The sequence below is a fragment of the Chionomys nivalis genome, chromosome 14 (assembly GCF_950005125.1).
Source record: "Chionomys nivalis chromosome 14, mChiNiv1.1, whole genome shotgun sequence".
NCBI classification, from domain to species: domain Eukaryota; kingdom Metazoa; phylum Chordata; class Mammalia; order Rodentia; family Cricetidae; genus Chionomys; species Chionomys nivalis.
Genome location: NC_080099.1, coordinates 50,137,839 through 50,151,293, shown reverse-complemented (window position 1 = coordinate 50,151,293; position 13,455 = coordinate 50,137,839). Strand labels below are relative to the sequence as shown.

The window sequence follows — 13,455 nt, the reverse complement described above, 5'->3', positions numbered from 1 at the left end:
CTCTCTCTCATACACACATGCACAAATAAATAAACAAAACAGAGGTCTTGTGTACGCCATCTGATTTCTTCTAGTAATGACAAGTTACAAAACCATTAGAGAGTATTTGTTGTGAAATTTTCTAGAAAATCCATTTGTCAGTATTTTTTTTTTTTTAATTTTTATGGTTTATTTCACTTTATTTTATGTGCATTGGTGTGAAGGTGTCAGATCCCCTGGAACAGGATTTTCAGACAGTTGTGAGCTGCCATGTGAGTGCTAAGAATTGAACCTGGGTCCTCTGGAAGAGCAGTCAGTGTTCTTAACCACTGAGCCATCTCTCCAGCCCCCCATTTGTCAGTATTATGTATACCTGTATTAGTTTGTTTCTCTGTGTTATTATGTATCATATTATTACAATGCTTGTATATTCACTATGATAGTTAAATATTTTATCAACATAAAACATCTCTTTTTATAAGCATACTTACCTATACTCATCCTTAACGTGGTATTCATTAATATGGTCCCCAATTTTATTGTCATTTTAGAAAGTCATGTAGACCCTTAAGCTTTGTTTTATTTAGTTTATCTGTCACACTTGATTATTGCCTTTTTAATTGTAGTGTTGGAGAAATAAGAAATATTTGTAGCCTATCTATTCAAACAAAACCAAAACAGAAAACTTATGCAAAATAAGAAAAAACAGACAAGCTAGGTTGGGCCTGGTGGTGCATGCCTTTAATCCTAGCACAGGAGGCTGGCCTCTGAAGTGTAGAGTCCTGGATAACAGCCAAAGCTTCATAGTGAGTGCCTATCTCAAAAAAGGAAGAAGAAAAAAAAAAGACTCAAATACTTACTACCTACTGTCACAAGTTTATCATGTCACTCCTGAGCCTGCAGCTTGATTGCAAGCCACCTATGAGGATGTTTGTTAAAGTTGTCAACAATAAGGTCTACTTCAGGGCTGGAGAGATGGCTCAGTGGTTAAGAGCATTTTGCCTGCTCTTCCAAAGGTCCTGAGTTCAATTCCTGGCAACCACATGGTGGCTCACAACCATCTGTAATGAGGTCTGGTGCCCTCTTCAGACATACACACAGAATATTGTATACATAATAAATAAATATTAAAAAAAAAATAAGGTCTACTTCAAGAGATGCCAAGTGAAATTTTTTTTGTTTGTTTTTTGTTTTTTTGAGACAGGGTTTCTCTGTATCTTTAGAGCCTGTCCTGGAACTCCCTTTGTAGACCAGGCTGGCCTCAAACTCACAGAGATCTGCCTGCCTCTGCCTCCCGAGTGCTGGGATTAAAGGCGTGCCCCACCACTGCCTGACTGCCAAGTGAAATTTTTTAGAAGAGTATAGAGTCAAACTGACTCCTATGCTTGGAAATACAGAGTGATAGTTTGTGTAACTAGCAGTATTGTGTATGTCATGAACCAAAATATGGTATGGGAGTTGACCTAGCAAATTGTGCGCATTGTACTGACTTTCTTTGGTCCATGGGCTTCTCAATAGATTTAGCTTGGTAAGGTCTTTGAAAACCAAGTGGAGGTGACTGGAAGTAAATACAGTATGGACAGCATTGATGGTCAGTCCAGTTCCTTTGACTAATGTTTGGATGCAGGCATTATTGTAATTACAACTGGCACTAAGGTTTTAGAGTCTTGTAGAGGAGCTGTGAATGGGAGCCTTTCTGTCCCTTTTAGTACCTGATGACCTCTTGTTTAAGATAATTGTGAAAACAAGGAGTACCATCATGGCTGAAATATTGCAAACCACGTGAATTACCTGCTGGGAGAACTGAAGGGTCTTACAGAAACAACCAGTAACTCCAAATGTGGAGATTGTTAGAAGAGGGAGGCAGGGCTGGTGAAGAAAGCTCACGATGCTCTATGCAAAATCTGGTCTGTGAGAAAAACACAGAAAACCTCCTACCAGCTTGAACTATAGGTGTTCTACACTCTCCAGGCACGTTTGTTGTTCTTGGTGTGTTAATGCTGTGTAAAGTCTGTCAGAATTTGGAAGGTACAAGAATTTGGAGGGCACCTTGAATCAAGACCAGCCCAGTCTAAATAAAAATGAGACCTTGTATTAAAAACAAACAAATAAACAAAATAAACAGGAATCTGAACAAATCCGAATTTGTTTTTCTGTTTTTGAGACAGTCTCTCCTGTAGCTCTGAGCCCTAGAATTCACTATGTAGATCAGGCTGGCCTGGAACTGACAGAGAGAGACCCACTTGCCTCTGCCTCCTGAGTGCTGGCACTAAAGGAATGTCACCACACTGCGCCAACCCAGGGAAATTTATACAGAAACCATTGTTTTTTTTTTTTTTTTTTTTTTTTTTTTTTTTTTTTTTTTTTAGTTTTTTTCGAGACAGGGTTTCTCTGTGGTTTTGGAGCCTGTCCTGGAACTAGCTCTTGTAGACCAGGCTGGTCTCGAACTCACAGAGATCCGCCTGCCTCTGCCTCCCGAGTGCTGGGATTAAAGGCGTGCGCCACCACCGCCCGGCCTAGAAACCATTGTTTTCTAAAGAACAGTGGAAGCAAGAAAAAGGAGCAGGAGTCCTCCATTGAATAAAAAACCTCAGGAGCTGGCAGATAATGACTATAACTCAACATAGACCTTTTGGAATATTTAAGTTTCCTGAGTGGTTTTTGTTTTTAAAAATGCTTATTTTATGTGTATGTTTCTAGGTAATGTGTATATAGCCCATGGGGGTCAGATGGTACTAAAAATCCTGAAACTGGGGTTAGGGATGCTTGTGAACTGTTATGTGGGCTTTAAGAATGGAACCGGAAAGAACAATGAACATTCTTACTGCTAAGCTCCTCCTGAGCTGGGGGAGGCAGGTGCTGACTACACAAACGAACACACGCGCGCACACACACACATTTTTTCCTGCCTCTAAATAGAAACATTTTAAGTCTGTTTTTAAATTTTTTTATGGTTACATTCTTATTTATTATGTATAGTGTTATGTCTGCATGTACATCTGCAGGCCAGAAGAGGGCACCAGATCTCATTAGAGATGGTTGTGAGCCACCATGTGATTGTTGGGAACTGAACTCTGGACCTTTGGAAGAGTAGCCAGTGCTCTTAGCCGCTCAGCCATCTCTCCAGCCCTTTATTTTTTATTTATTATTATTATTTTTTTTTGTTTTTTTGAGACAGGGTTTCTCTGTAGCTTTGGAGCCTGTCCTGGAACTAGCTCTTGTAGACCAGGCTGGCCTCGAACTCAGAGATCCGCCTGCCTCTGCCTCCCGAGTGCTGGGTTTAAAGGCGTGCGTGACCACCGCCCGGCCCTGTTTTTTATTTTTGAAGTGCTTTTTGCATGTACATGTGCATTGTGTGTATGGAAATGTGTTGGTTCATGTGTGTGCATATGTGGGTGGAGGACAAAAGATGAGATTGTATTTATTGCTCTCTACTTTATATATAGATAGAGTGCCTCTCACTTAACTGAGAGAGAGCATGCTGGTTCAGCAAGTATAAGTAACCAGTTTACTCTGGGGATTCTATTTCTTCCTTTCTTTTTTTTTTTTTTCTTTTTTTTGAGAGAGGGTTTCTTTGTAGCTTTGGGGCCTGCCCTGTAAATTGCTTTGTAGGCTAGGCTGGCATCAAACTCACAGAGATCCACCTGTCTCTGCCTCTGTCTCTGGGATTAAAGGCGTGCGCCACCACTGCCCTGCTGGGAATCCCATTTCTACTTTCCATGCACAAGTGGAATAGAGGTGGACTACCATGGCCTCTTGGCATTTACATAGGTACTGGGGAATCCAAACTCTGGTCCTGACTCTCGTATGGCAAACACTTTACTTGCTGAGTGATCTTCCAGGTCCCAAATTCTTTTTCTTTTAAATTATTTATCTATTAAGTACACAGTGTTCTGCTTGCATGTATTCCTGCAGGCCAGAAGAGGGCACCAGATTTCATTACAGATGGTTGTGAGCCAACATGTGGTTGCTGGGGATTGAACTCAGGACCTCTGGAAGAGCAGTCAGCTCTTTTAACCTCTGAGCCATCTCTCCAGCCCCTTATTTATTTATTTTTTTTTAATTACACATTTGAAAGTAAAAAACCTTATTTGTGAAACAAGTTTTCTTTTTTAAAAGTTTTTTTGAGATGGCTTTCTCTGTGTAGCCCTGACTGTCCTGGAACTAACTCTGTAGACCAGGCTGTCCTCAAACTCAGAAACTCATCTGCCTCTTGAGTGCTGGGATTAAAGGCATGCACCACCATGCCCGATGTGAAACATGTTTTCATTGTGTATGGTTTTTCTCCATGGGAATCTGCCGAAAGCTGGAAGCTTAATGTAAATAGCCATGAGATATTTCTGCATCTCCTCTACTTCCTGATGTTATAGTTTGAAATATGTGGCTTAGGCTTATTTATTTATTAAAGATTTCTGCCTCCTCCCCGCCACCGCCTCCCATTTCCCTCCCCCTTCCCCAATCAACTCCCCCTCCCTCATCAGCCCGAAGAGCAGTCAGGGTTCCCTGCCCTGTGGGAAGTCCAAGGACCTCCCACCTCCTTCAAGGTCTAGTAAGGTGAGCATCCAAACAACCTAGGCTCCCACAAAGCCAGTATGTGCAGTAGGATCAAAACCCAGCGCCATTCATCATTTATTTATTTATTTATTTATTTATTTATTTATTTATTTATTTATTTATTTTTGGACTATGTTCTTTAAGGGAAAACGTGGTGATGGCTTGGGATAAGCCGAATGAATGAGAAATGGTTTTATTTAATTTGTTTTTTTTTCTTCAAATATCTTTCAAAAATGTCTTCTCACCTTAAGCTGTTAGTTCTGTTATCTCCCTCCCCCCTCTAGACAGTCTTTCCCTCATTCATCCCTCTTAAACTCATTCTGTAGCCAAGGATGATCTTAAATTGTCAATCTACCTTCCAGATATTGAGATTACAGTCATGGCCCATCACACACCTTATTTTTGATTTTCAAAGGCTGATTTCTAGCTGTGCAGTGGTGGCCCACGGCTTTAATCCCAGGGCTCAGGGAGACAGAAGAAGGTGGATCTCTGTGAGTTTGAGGCCAGCCTGGTCTATAGAGTGAGTTTCAGGACAGCCAGAGCTACACAGAGAAACCCTTCTCAGAAAACAAAACAAAGTAATAATAATAATAAAAATAAATAAAAATAAAAAACAAAGGCTGAATTATGCTGTATCCCTATTGCCTTCTAGTGGGAATGGTGGTAGCATAGTAGCAATAGAGCCTCCCATTACTTATGCATGCTGAAAGGGGTAAGTTCGTGTGTGTGTATGAAGGCCAGGGGTGGACTTCAGCTGTCTTTCATGATTGCTCTCCACTCTCGGTGTTGCCCTGGTTGTAGACTGGATTGGTCTCAAACTCAGTGCTGCTTGCATATGCCTCTGAGTACTGGAATTAAAGGTGTATGCCATCATTCTCGGTTTCTCTACTTAATTTTTTGAGACAAAGTTTTTCACTGAACCTGGAGCTCACTGATTTTAACTAAACTGTCCACTGAACTCTAGGACTTCACCTGTCTGTGCTACTGCCAGTGCTGGGGTTATAGAAGTGTGTCACTCTGCCCAGCTTTTATATGGTGTCTGGGAGTTCAAACTTGGGCTCTTGCACTTTCCCCACTGAACTGTCTTCCTCAATATTACTCTTTGAGCTCTTTTGTACTTTTCTTTTTACACCTAGTTATGTGTTTCTTTTTTTTTCTTCTTTTTTTTTTTTTTTTTTTTTTTGGTTTTTCGAGACAGGGTTTCCCTGTGGCTTTGGAGCCTGTCCTGGAACTAGCTCTTGTAGACCAGGCTGGTCTCGAACTCACAGAGATCCGCCTGCCTCTGCCTCCCGAGTGCTGGGATTAAAGGCGTGTGCTACCATCGCCCTGCTTTCTTTTCTTTTTTTTTTTTTTCTTTTTTTAGATTTATTTATTACATATAATGTTCTGCCTGTATGTATTCCTACAGGACAGAAGAGGGCAGCAGATCTCATTACAGATAGTTGTGGTTTTCTGGGAAGAGCCGACAGTGCTCTTGACCACTAAGAGCTATCTCTCTAGCCCCACTCTTTTGTACTTTAAGATAAAGATTATTGCCGGGTGGTGGTGGCGCACGCCTTTAATCCCAGCACTCGGGAGGCAGAGGCAGGCGGATCTCTGAGTTCGAGACCAGCCTGGTCTACAAGAGCTAGTTCCAGGACAGGCTCCAAAACCACAGAGAAACCCTGTCTCGAAAAACCAAAAATAAATAAAGATTATTTTACTTTTTATTTGTGTGTAATTTGTATCTCTGTGTGTATGATACATGTATGTTGTGCCTGTGGAGAATATATGAATTGGATCTCAAGGACTGGAGTTACACGCAGTTGTGAGCCACCCAGTGTGGATACTGGGAACTGTGTCTTTTGGAAGAGCAGCCAAGACTATCAACTACTGAATGCCTCTCCAGTAATCTTTTGTACTTTTACTTTTTTCCCCTTCGGTTTTTGAAGATATGGTTTCTCCATGTATCAGCCCTAGCTGTATTGGAACTACCTCTGTAGACCAGGTTGACCGCAAACTCTGACCTTTGCCTCCTGAGTGCTGGAATTAAGGGTGTGTGCCACCTGCCTGGCCTGCTTATGGAATTTTGTATAGTCAGGATATATTTGCTATATAAAATAGAGTAGACCAGGTACCATGGAGGCCTGAGTCAAACTGATGTGAGTTTACCTGATGTATGTAATATGAAACAAATATTTGACAGAATTGTGCTCCTTGCTTGAGACATTACAAGTCTGTTTAGGAGGAAGATGAAATGAATTTGGTTGTTTAGGTGGATTTTTATCCTTAACGATTTGGGTGTTTAGTTAGTTACATTATATATGAATAACCTTAGGCAAATTATTTCTTTCCTCCTGACTTCTGGTCCTCTTCCAGCCCACCTGCCGACCTCTCTCATTCCCCAGCTCAGTTATGAGATGAGTATATTTGGGAAAGCCTAACTTTTAGTTAAATTGTGGCACTCTAGTACTGAGTCCGAAGTGAATACTACAACAAGTATAAAATCTGTATTAATATTTCAGTAGGCTAAGGCTACTATTTCTCTGCATTTGGTTAATATAGTTTCATTGTGAATCTTGAAGGATAACTTTAGGGACTTGAGGTTCTCTTTGTGTGAGTCACTGACTTTTCATATTTATGTGTTAGGTTTCCTGCTTTCAGAGAAAGCTGAAATCTTTTGGCACCTCCTGTTGAAGGAGAGTCAGACACTTTGCTCTGACTCAGCTACTCTATAAATTGCCTAGAGGAGCCATAACAAGTACCACAGCTTTGGTGGTTTAAATAAATTTCTTCTTGGGCTGGAGAGATGGCTCAGTGGTTAAGAGCACTGCGTACTTTTCTAAAGGTCCTGAGTTCAATTCCCAGCAACCACATGGTGGCTCACAACCATCTGTAATGAGATCTGGTGCTCCCTTCTGGCCTATAGGCGTGTATGCAGATAGAATTTTATATACACAATAAGTAAATCTTTAAAAAAAACCAAATTTCTCAGTTTTGAATGCTCCAACTCAAAAATCTAAGGTGTGAGCGGGTTGGTTCTTTGACACTTTCCTGTTTGGCTTTTGTTGTTGTTGTTTGGCTGTGTTTGTCTATGGCTGTTGCTCTTGTATTGCTCAGTCTTGCCTGAGACCTAATTTTTCTCTCTCCTAAAGACAAGGTCTCTCCATATAGCCCTGGCTTCCTGGACCCATTTGTCTCTGCCTTCTGAGCGCTGGGGTTAAAGGCATCTGCCACCATTGTAAGACCCCCCCCCCTTTTTTGAGTTCTAATTTTTTTACCGTTCAGGATAGATTAGAACCCAAAAGTTCAATTCAAAACATCAACAAAGAAGCACTTGTTAGGAAAACTCTTAAGACGAGCCACTCCGCCGGAACAACAACAAAAAAATCCAATTAGACCAGGTTAAAACACATCAAATGCCCATGTTTAATAGATGGCACACTCGGATGGTCAGCAGAGCTTGAAGGCAAGGAAAAGACAGAAAACAACCAGCGCCCTCGTTCTTTCCAACCCAAGCCTAAATAGCCTGGGGGAGTGGTCCTGACACTCCCCTCCCCAGGGAGGGGTCAGTGCTTGGCAGGCTGGGAGTTGGAGTTCAAGCCAGGGCAACTGCCAGTTTGGCCAAAAGAAATTAAAAACTTTTGTTGATTTTCCTTCCCCCCTTCATCCTTACCTTCTTTCTTCCCTCCCCCCTCATTCCCTCCCTCATTTGGAGAAAGTCTCATGCAGCCTAGGCTAGCCTCAGATTCATTATGTAGCATAAGGATGCCCTTCATGACACTCACTTCCAAGGGTAGAGGTTACACAAATATATCACTGTACCTAGCTGTTTTGATTTTTGTGATGCTAGGGGTTGAACCCAGGGCTTTTTATCAGTCAGATAACCTCAGTCTCTCTTTCTCTCCCCCTCTTTAATGGGTTGCCTGACTTGAAGCTGAAGCTTGTAAGGCGTATGTGAGACTTTCCCGTGGTTACTGTGTGGTAAGGTGGTTTGTTTTAATTTCAAGTTAGACTTTTGTTTTTTCGAGACAGGGTTTCTCTGTAGGTTTGGAGCCTGTCCTGGAACTAGCTCTTGTAGACCAGGCTGCCTCTGCTTCCTGAGTGCTGGGATTAAAGGCATGCGCCACCACCGCCCTGCTCATCTTAGACTTTTAAGTTTATTTCATTGAATTGTGTGTGTGTGTGTGTGTGTGTGTACGTGTGTGTACCCATGCTTGCTGTGTTTTGTGGGTGGATATCAGAGGATAACATGATGGAGTTCTTTTCCTTTATGCAGTGTGGCTCCTGGGAAGTCATCAGACATGGTGGCTAGTACTTTAAACCCCTGAGCTATTTTCTGGGCCTTACTCTTAGAAATAAGTTAGGTGTCACAAAGGAAGAAACCACCTCTCCAGGTAAAGTGTCTCAACAAGGCAAACTTTACTTCTAACCAGCAGGTGGTAGCCTTCCCCATTGCTAGCTAGGGTCTAACTAACCTCAGAGTTTTTCTTGATCTCCTAGTTTAAAAGAATCAGAACAAAGGAAATAAAAGATATCAAACAAAGGGAAGTCACTGAGTTCTGAGGCCACAGTGGAACCTTTAAAGTACAAACGAAAGTTTTATTTACTGAATCTTTGCAAAAGAATTTTACAAGGTAGGGAGAGAAAAGGGTTTGCATTCCATGAAGTTAGAAAAATTTTACAGCCGGGCGGTGGTGGCGCACGCCTTTAATCCCAGCACTTGGGAGGCAGAGGCAGGCGGATCTCTGTGAGTTCGAGACCAGCCTGGTCTACAGAGCTAGTTCCAGGACAGGCTCCAAAGCTACAGAGAAACCCTGTCTCAAAAAACAAAAAATAAAAAAATAAAAAAAAATTTTTACAGCAGTTGACAGAAACGACTAATATTTGATGTTTCTTTCTTCTTTTTTTTTTTTTTTTTGGTTTTTCGAGACAGGGTTTCTCTGTAGCTACGGAGCCTGTCCTGGAACTAGCTCTTGTAGACCAGGCTAGCCTCGAACTCACAAAGATCCGCCTGTCTCTGCCTCCCGAGTGCTGGGATTAAAGGCGTGTGCCACCACCGCCTGGCTATTTGATGTTTCTTAAATGAGGACTGGATTTTGTTTTGAAATATGGTGTCCTCTGTTTTTTTTGTTTGTTTGTTTGTTTGTTTTGGAGACAGGGTTTCTCTGGTGTAGATTTTGCTGTCCTGGAACTCACAGAGATCCATCTCCCCAGTGCTAGGATTAAAGGTGTGTGCTAAGCTTTTAAGCCTTTTTAAAGTGTACCATTTGGCTCATTAGGCACATTCAGTTTTTGCTGCCTCTTCTTCCTAGTTCTAACCTTTTCATTATCCTGGAAAGAAACACCGTTCTTAGGAAGTAGTCTCTTTTTTCAACTCTTGCAACCTGTAATGGAGAGGCTTTCTCTCTGTTTAGCACATTCTTGGTTCTTTTTCTTTTTCTCCTCCTCCTCTCTCCCCCCTTCCCTCCCCCCTCTTTATTCCCTTCTCCTCCCCCTTTGCTTTTATTGAGCTATACATTTTTCCCCATTCTGTACCTTCTTTCTACCCTCTCCTGTGCCCCCCCTCCCCGTACCTCCCCTCCCAATTTACTCAGGAGATCTTGTCTTTTTCTTTTTCCTATGTAGATCTGTGTATGTTTCTCTTTGGGACTTCTTTGTTGTCTGTGTTCTCTGGGATTGTGAACTGTAGGCTGGTTTTTCTTTGCTTTATGTCTAAAAGTCATTTGTGAGTGAGTACATATTATATTTGTCTTTCTGGGTTTGGGTTACTTCAGTCTATGTTTTTTTTTTTTTTTCTAGATCTATCCATTTGCCTGCAAATTTCAAGATGTCATTATTTTTTACCAACATTCTGGGTTTTTCATATAAAAAGAGTCATAACTTATAGCTTTTTGTCTTTGGCTGCTTTCATTTGACACACTTCCAACATTATACATGTTATAATTAGTATAATTTTTTTTGTTAAAACTCATTTTATTCCAATAAAATTAGAAAATCTATACCTATAAATAGAACTTTCTAAATATGTTCTTTTGGGTTTGGGGTGCTGTACCTCAGTGTTATTACTTAGAGATGCTAGACTCATCCCCAGTACCTCACACTTTATTCTCCAAACTTAAGAATTTTTGTTTTTCTTTTTTGATCTTAATAAAATTACTACATTTATTTTGTGAGGTATGTGTGTGTTTGTATGTATGTATGTATGTATGTATGTATGTGGGTATACAAGTATACATGCACATGGGCATAGAAATTAGAGGACCTCCAGGAGTTGGTGTTGCAAGGTAGAGGGCCGCTTGTTTTTCCTGGCTGCCTGGCTAGCTTACACCCAAAATAACCACACAGAAACTGTATTAATTAAAACACTACTTGGCTATTAGCTCTAATTTCTTATTGGCTAACTCCTATATATTAGTTTACCCCATCTCCATTAATCAGTGTTTCGCCACGTGGCAGTAGCTTACGGGAGATTCTAACCGGCTTCCATCTCCGGCGGAGGATCCATGGCTTCTCTGTGTCTCTGCTTTCTTCCTCTCAGCATTCAGTTCTGTCTTCTCCGCCTACCTAAGTTCCGCCCTATCAACTAGGCCAAGGCAGTTTCTTTATTCATTAACCAATGAAAGCAACATATACCAAGTTGGGGGTGGGAGTTTGGTTCTGCCCTCCTACTCATGTGAGTTCTGGGAATCAAACTCGTGTTGTCAGGCTTGGTGGCAACTATTGGGCTATCTTGCCAGCTCAAAATATGCCCCTTCCCCCAAAGATAGGGTTTCTCTGTGTCGTTTTGTTTTGTTTTTTTGAGACAAGGTTTCTCTAGCTTTGGAGTCTCTCCTGGAACTAGTTCTGTAGACCAAGCTGGCCTCAAACTCACAGATCTGCCTGCCTCTGCCTCCCAAGTGCTGGGATAAAAGGCTCTGCCGGCCTCAGGGTTCTCTGTGTAACTCTGGCTATACTGGAACTTTCTGTAGACCAGGCTGGCCTAGAATTTGGAGGTCCACCTGCCTCAGCCTCCTTAGTGCTGGGATTAAAAGCATGTGCTGCTACCACCACCTGTCTTAATATGTAAGTTTGAAAGGGACTAGGCACATGACTCAGCATTTGGGGGGTAGCGAGTGGAAGATTCTGAGTTTAGAACTAGACTGGATTACATAATGAGACTATGTCTCAAAACAGATTTATAAAAAAAGTTTAGGCCTTTAGAAAAATTGGGCTAGATATATCTGGATTGAAGTTTTTTTTTTTTTTTTTTTTTTTTTCCGAGACAGGGTTTCTCTGTGGTTTTGGAGCCTGTCCTGGAACTAGCTCTTGTAGACCAGGCTAGTCTCGAACTCACAGAGATCCGCCTGCCTCTGCCTCCTGAGTGCTGGGATTAAAGGCGTGCGCCACCACCGCCCGGCCTGGATTGAAGTTTTAAGTCTCATTGTTGAGATGTAGTTGTATTCATGAGGTGTCTGAGTAGGCAGATTCCTCACCAGCCTCTAAGCGCTTTTATTTATTTATTTTTTAAATATTTATTTATTTATTTATTTATTTATTTATTTATTTATTTATTATGTATACAATATCCTGTCTGTATACCTGCAGGCCAGAAGAGGGCACCAGACCTCATTACAGATGGCTGTGAGCCACCATGTGGTTGCTGGGAACTGAACTCAGGACCTTTGGAAGAGCAGGCAGTGCACTTAACCACTGAGCCATCTCTCCAGCCCCTAAGTGCTTTTTATACACAGTAATTCATATATAACTTTAATAGGTGGGATGTTTCTTATCTCATTACAAACTAACATGCTGGAACTGTAATCAAGAATTGCTTCCTAGTAGTAGAAGTAACACATTAAATATCTATTTTCGTGGCCATGTTTATTTTTGTGTGTGTCAGGATTTCTTTTCATCTCCGCCATTACTATCACCACTCTTGCCTCATTGCTATTACTCTTGCAGGGACTATTTAAAGTGATAAAGGTGAATGACGTAGTACCAAGACCATTTCTTTCCTTTTTAAAAATTCTTCTCTCATATATTACATACTGCATTCTATTTCTATTCTTCTTCATTCCTCTCCCTCTTCTCCTCCCAGTGCTTCTCCCTGACTTCCTCTTTCTCCCTTCCTTTTAAGAAAAGAGCAGGCCTCCCAGGAATATCAATCAGTCATGGCATATCAAATTATAATAAATCTAGGCACATTCCCTCATATTAGGACTGGATGAGGCAACTCAGTAGGAAAAGGGTCCCTAAGCAGGTTAAAGAGTTAGAGACAGCCCCCACTCCCACTGTTAAGAGTCCCACAGGTACAGCAAGTTACACGACCATAATGTGTGTGTGTATGTGGAGAGAGAGAGAGAGAAAGGGGGGGGGAGGACCCATACAGGTTTTGTGACTGTTGGATCAGTCTCTGTGAGCCCCCATGAGCCCTGGCAGTTGACTCTGGCCCGTTTTCTTGTGGTTTCTTGGCCCTTCTGGCTCCTACAATCCTCGCTCACCTTCTGTAGGATTCCTCAAGCTCCATCTAAAGTTTGACTGTGGGTCTATGCATCTGCTCCCATCAGTTGCTGAATGAAATCTCTTTGGTGACACCATTTTTACCTGAAGAATATCATAATTTTTTCTAAACCCTTTTATAAAATATCTAGAGAGTAACATAAATCAAATGTAAAAACAGAAAAATAGTGGAAATTACAATCTTTCTTTGAAATAAGAATAATTGTAGCCTAGAGTTGGTGATGCATGCCTTTAATCTTAGTACTTGGGAGGCAGAGGCAGGTGGATCTCAGAGTTCAAGGCCAACCTGGTCCAAGGAGCAAGTTCCAGAACAGCCAGGGCTATGCGTCTAATCATGTCTCAAAAAACGAAAAAAAAAAAAGGAACAAACAATTGTGTTTCCCCCTGCTTATTCTGTGAATTAGCCCTGTCAAACATTATGGTCTTTTAATTTTTATGTTT

At 41.4% G+C, this 13,455-nt stretch overlaps 1 protein-coding gene across 1 annotated transcript in view; it reads left to right on the top strand.

Annotated features, from left to right (window-relative positions):
* Positions 1 to 13,455, top strand: part of Wdr33 (WD repeat domain 33) — a 108,359-nt gene that overhangs the window by 14,578 nt on the left and 80,326 nt on the right. The gene's annotated exons all lie outside the window — the stretch shown is intronic.